The sequence below is a fragment of the Zea mays genome, chromosome 9, assembly GCF_902167145.1.
Source record: "Zea mays cultivar B73 chromosome 9, Zm-B73-REFERENCE-NAM-5.0, whole genome shotgun sequence".
NCBI lineage: Eukaryota > Viridiplantae > Streptophyta > Magnoliopsida > Poales > Poaceae > Zea > Zea mays.
In genome coordinates this window covers 98,453,438-98,459,437 of record NC_050104.1, presented here as the reverse complement: position 1 = coordinate 98,459,437, position 6,000 = coordinate 98,453,438, and the positions used below count along the sequence as shown (strand labels likewise).

The window sequence follows — 6,000 nt, the reverse complement described above, 5'->3', positions numbered from 1 at the left end:
ACCACTGATCTAACTACTCTTTTATGTTCTTAGGTATGCCTTAGCCATATGGACCACCTGCCAGCGGTTGGTTCCATCGGTCTGAATTCTTTATTTTGGGATGGAGTAACTTTAGGGATTGTTTAGTTGGAGGCTTCTCACATATACCTGACAACTAAGAAATCTCATCCGCCTGACGGTCAAAATCGATGTCATAAAAAGCTGTCTAACCCAAGCAACTTTGCCACACTTCCAACCAAACAAACCCGCATGCCGCTAGAAAAGTGGCCATGACACTGCCAATAAAAGCTGTCAGGCTGGCCGCAGTCACGGACTGGATGTCCGACGCTACTCGACGTAGAGTTTACTCGATGCAAGAATGTGCTGCAGCGGGCTACTGGATGTCCGACGTTACTTTGCCGTGCACGCTTGGGAACGCTAGAAATACCGTTTGTACAGCTGAAGCGCTATGCACTGTTTGGGCACTAAATATCTACGACAATGAAGAATATACTGTGAAAAAATGATAAAATATATGGTTGTTGATATAAGGTTGAGATATAGAGTAAATATGACTGTAGATAGTTGTGGTATAGGGTAAAGAATTTTGCTGACGAAGATAGAATATTCCTTTTAGAGTAGAAATTTAGAGTAGTATGAGTGCGGATAGCCTCAATGGCCAGATTTCCCGGCTGGGGAGCCTTGGAACCGATGCCGGAGGCGGGGCGGGATAGCCGTTTGGCGTTTGCGCGGTCGCTGTGTGGCCTGGGCGGCTGGGCATGTGATAAGGCCTAATTGACTGCAGCAGGCCACTTGCTCTTGCTCCCAATTGACTGCAGCAGCAGCTGCAGCAGGCGTAGATAGTAGTGGCTGGCACTGGCAAGCTGCAGCGGGCACGTTGAAGGTTTCAACGAGTCCTTGTCAAGCCCTGCCTTGGATGCTTGGATCGCTCGTGATCGGCATCGAGCTCTCTCCGGCTCCGCCACCGGATTTACTCGTGATGGTGCTGTGTGAAGCTGGCTGGACGTACGTTGCAGTCTGTCTGTGGGCTGGCTAATCGCGGCAAGACCACTTGACTTGAGGTGGCGTGGAGTCGGCACGTACAGACAAGAACTGTATATCAGTTCATCTCCTTTACATAGCTCGGCACGGTCTTCCTGTGCCTTTTGCGAAAGCAACAGCACGTCTCTTTTACGGGAATTTGGTTGGATTGAACCCCAGTTGAGAACTTTTGACATAAAAGAGGCGACGATCAACATATATTAAGAGGAAAAAAGATAAACTTGGGAGCAATGCGCCACGTCAATAGGGTGTTTGGTTCAAGGACGAGTTAGTCTATTATCTTCTCACTTTCTACCTTTTTATTTGGTTTGTGAAATCAATGAGTTGATCCATAATTACCTTATTTCTCATAGTTAGTTAATATTAATATGAGAAATGAGATCATCCAACCAAATTTAATAAATGTATCTATGATGCACCATCTTATTTTGGATAAAGTAATTTTTCAAACCAAACACACCCCATATAACTTGGTGGTACTTAAAGACAAGAGTCGAGACATTTGAGATCTTATTTGGGTTGCGTTGTGTGATTGTGTCAGAGCAACTCCAAAAACCCACTAAAAAAACTCCCAAAACTCGTATTATATTTAGTATAAGTTGCTAAATAACTAGTGAAAGTGAAAAATAGTTCGATCTCCTATCGTTCTTTATATTTAGAGAGCCATTTAATTTTAAATCTAGTTTTGGTGGACCATTTCTTTTTTCTAGAGTTACGTGCGCTAGTGAAAGATTAGATCAAGACTATCTCTCTCAAGCCGTTTGTTTTGAATTTAAGTCAGCTCTTCGAACTGTTTCAGCTGCAATCCATAAAGACAAAATAATGTACAAAATAGTAGGCATGCAAAACATTATTTTGCACTGAAAGTCGCCTAAAGGGGGGTGAATAGGGCGAATCTGAAATTTACAAACTTAAGCACACACTACAAGCCGGGTTAGTGTTAGAATTAAATGTGAGTCCGAGAGAGAGGGCGAAAACAAATCATAAGCGAATCAGAACGGATGACACAGTGATTTGTTTTACCGAGGTTCGGTTCTTGCAAACCTACTCCCCGTTGAGGTGGCCACAAAGACCGGGTCTCTTTCAACCCTTTCCCTCTCTCAAACGGTCACTTAGACCGAGTGAGCTTCTCTTCTCAATCAAACGGGACACTAAGTCCCCACAAGGACCACCACACAATTGGTGTCTTTTGCCTTGGTTACAATTGAGTTGGAATCAAGAAAGAATGAAGAAGAAAAGCAATCCAAGCACAAGAGCTCAAATGAACACAAGTATCTCTCTCTCACTAGTCACTATTTGATTGGAATTGTCTTTGGACTTGAGAGAAGATTTGATCTCTTGTTTGTGTCTTGTATTGAATGCTATAGCTCTTATATGAGGTGTGAGGGCTGAAAACTTGGATGCCATGAATGGTGGGTGGTTGGGGGTATTTATAGCCCCAACCACCAAAGGAGCCGTTGGTGGAGGCTGCTGTCGCATGGCGCACTTGACAGTCCGGTGCGCCACCGGACACTGTCCGGTGTGCCAGCCATGTCACCCGGCCGTTAGGGTTCGACCGTTGGAGCTTCTGACATCTGTGCCACCGGACAGTCCGGTGGTGCACTGGACAGTTCCTGTTCACTGTCCGGTGCGCCTTCTAGCTCTGCTCTGACTTCTGCGTGCACTGTAGCGTATTAACTGCTCTCTGCAGACGATCGTTGGCGCGAAGTAGCCGCTGCTCCGCTGGCACACCGGACAGTCCGGTGCTACACCGGACAGTCCGGTGAATTATAGCGGAGCGGCTTCCCAGAATTCCCGAAGGTGCCAAGTTCGGAGTCGGGTTCCCTGGTGCACCTGACACTGTCCGGTGGCACACCGGACAGTCCGATGCGCTAGACCAGGGCACACTTTGGTTGTCTTTTGGTCTCTTTGTTTGAACCCTTTCTTGGTCTTTTTATTGGTTTGTTGTGAACCTTTGGCACCTGTAAAACTTATAATCTAGAGCAAACTAGTTAGTCCAATTTATTTGTGTTGGGCAATTCAACCACCAAAATCAATTAGGAAAAGGTGTAAGCCTATTTCCCTTTCAATCTCCCCCTTTTTGGTGATTGATGCCAACACAAACCAAAGCAAATATACAAGTGCAAAATTGAACTAGTTTGCATAAGGTAAGTGCAAAGATTGCTTGGAATGAAACCAATAGTTATTTCTACTAGATATGCATGGATGACTTTCTTCTAATTTTAAAATTTTGGACCACGCTTGCACCACATGTTTTGTTTTTGCAAACTCTTTTGGAAATTCTTTTTCAAAGATCTTTTGCAAATAGCCAAAGGTATATGAATAAGTTTTGAGAAGCATTTTCAAGATATGAAATTTTCTCCCCTATTTCAAATGCTTTTCCTTTGACTAAACAAAACTCCCCCTTAATGAAATCCTCCTCTTAGAGTTCAAGAGGGTTTTAGATATTAATTTTGAAGAGTGTATACCAATTTAAAATTATATCAAAAATAAGATACCAATTGAAAAATCTTTTCTTAATCCACATTTGAAAGACATTTTTGAAATTGGTGGTGGTGCGGTCCTTTTGCTTTGGGCTAATACTTTCTCCCCCTTTGGCATGAATCGCCAAAAACGGATACTTTTGAGTGAAATATAAGCCCTTTACAACTACTTTCTCCCCTTATGTTAAATAACATATGAATGAAGAATGGAGAGTGTGTTGTGGAGCAACGACGGAGGATGAATAATCGATGGAGTGGAGTGGAAGCCTTGTCTAAGCCGAAGACTCCATTTTCCCTTTCAATCTATGACTCAACATAATATTCACTTGAAAACACATTAGTCATAGCACATTAAAGAGAGATGATCAAAGGTGTATAAATGAGCTATGTGTGCAAAATATCAATCAAAATTCCTAGAATCAAGAATATTTAGCTCATGCCTAAGTTTGGTAAATGTTTTCTCGTCTAGTGGCTTGGTAAAGATATCGGCTAATTGTTCTTTAGTGTTAATATAAGCAATCTCGATATCCCCCCGTTGTTGATGATCCCTCAAAAAGTGATACCGAATGGCTATGTGTTTAGTGCGGCTGTGCTCAAAGGGATTATCTGCCATGCGGATTGCACTCTCATTATCACATAGGAGAGGAACTTTGGTTAATTTGTAACCATAGTCCCTAAGGGTTTGCCTCATCCAAAGCAATTGCGCGCAACAATGGCCTGTGGCAATATACTCGGCTTCGGCGGTAGAAAGAGCTACAGAATTTTGCTTCTTTGAAGCCCAAGACACCAAAGATCTTCCCAAGAACTGGCAAGTCCCTCATGTGCTCTTTCTATCAATCTTACACCCTGCCCAATCGGCATCTGAATAACCAATTAAATCAAAAGTGGATCCCCTGGGGTACCAAAGGCCAAACTTAGGAGTATAAACTAAATATCTCAAGATTCGTTTCACGTCCCTAAGGTGAACTTCCTTAGGATCGGCTTGGAATCTTGCACACATGCATACAGAAAGCATAATGTCTGGTCGTGAAGCACATAAATAGAGTAAACAACCTATCATCGACCGGTATACCTTTTGATCTACGGATTTACCTCCCATGTCGAGGTCGAGATGCCCATTAGTTCCCATGGGTGTCTTGATGGGCTTGGCATCCTTCATCCCAAACTTGGTAAGAATGTCTTGAATGTACTTCGTTTGGCTAATGAAGGTGCCCTCTTGGAGTTGCTTTACTTGAAATCCTAAGAAATACTTCAACTCCCCCATCATAGACATCTCGAATTTTTGAGTCATGATCCTACTAAACTCTTCACATGTAGATTCGTTAGTAGACCCAAATATGATATCATCAACATAAATTTGGCATACAAACAAATCATTTGCAAGTGTTTTAGTAAAGAGAGTAGGATCGGCTTTTCCGACTTTGAAGCCATTAGCGATAAGAAAATCTCTTAGGCATTCATACCATGCTCTTGGGGCTTGCTTGAGCCCATAAAGCGCCTTAGAGAGTTTATATACATGGTTAGGGTACTCACTATCTTCAAAGCTGGGAGGTTGCTCAATAGAGACTTCCTCCTTGATTGGTCCATTGAGGAAGGCACTCTTCACGTCCATTTGATAAAGCTTGAAGCCATGGTAAGTAGCATAGGCATGTAATATACGAATTGACTCAAGCCTAGCTACGGGTGCATAGGTTTCACTGAAATCCAAACCTTCGACTTGTGAATATCCCTTGGCCACAAGTCGGGCTTTGTTCCTTGTCACCACACCATGCTCATCTTGCTTGTTGCGGAAGACCCACTTGGTTCCTACAACATTTTGGTTAGGATGTGGAACTAAATGCCATACCTCATTCCTCGTGAAGTTGTTGAGCTCCTCTTGCATCGCCAGGTACTGTTCAGTGTCCGGTGCGCCTCTAACACGCGACTTTGACTTTGCGCGCACTGTTCTTCACTGTAGCTCTGATCTTCAGCTTTTGCAGGCGACCGTTGCGCGAAGTAGTCGTTGCTCTGCTGGTGCACCGGACAGTCCGTTGAATTATAGCAGAGCACGCTGGCGAAAACCCGAGAGTGGCTGGTTTGGGATTATACGGTCCTGGTGCACCGGAGAGTCCGGTGCGCTAGACCAGGGCACACTCAGTTTCCTTGCTCCTTTGTTTTTGAACCCTATCTTCAATCTTTTATTGGTTTGTGTTGAACCTTTATGCACTTGTAGATCATATACTCTAGAGCAAACTAGTTAGTCCATTATTTGTGTTGGGCATTCAACCACCAAAATTAATACTGGGAAAAGGTTAACCCTATTTCCCTTTCAATCTCCCCCTTTTTGGTGATTGGTGCCAACACAAAGCAAAGCAAATATATAATTGCAAAATTGAACTAGTTTGCATAAGGTAAGTGCATAGATTGCTTGGAATTAAACCAATTTATAGTTTCACTAGATATGAATGGATTGCTTTCTTTTATTTAACATTTCGGA

The 6,000-nt window shown here is 43.1% G+C and overlaps 1 pseudogene; it reads left to right on the top strand.

The window, feature by feature from the left end:
- The first annotated feature begins 269 nt into the window (after window positions 1-269).
- LOC118473459 (uncharacterized) overlaps window positions 270-6,000 on the top strand; it is a 32,338-nt pseudogene continuing 26,607 nt past the window's right edge.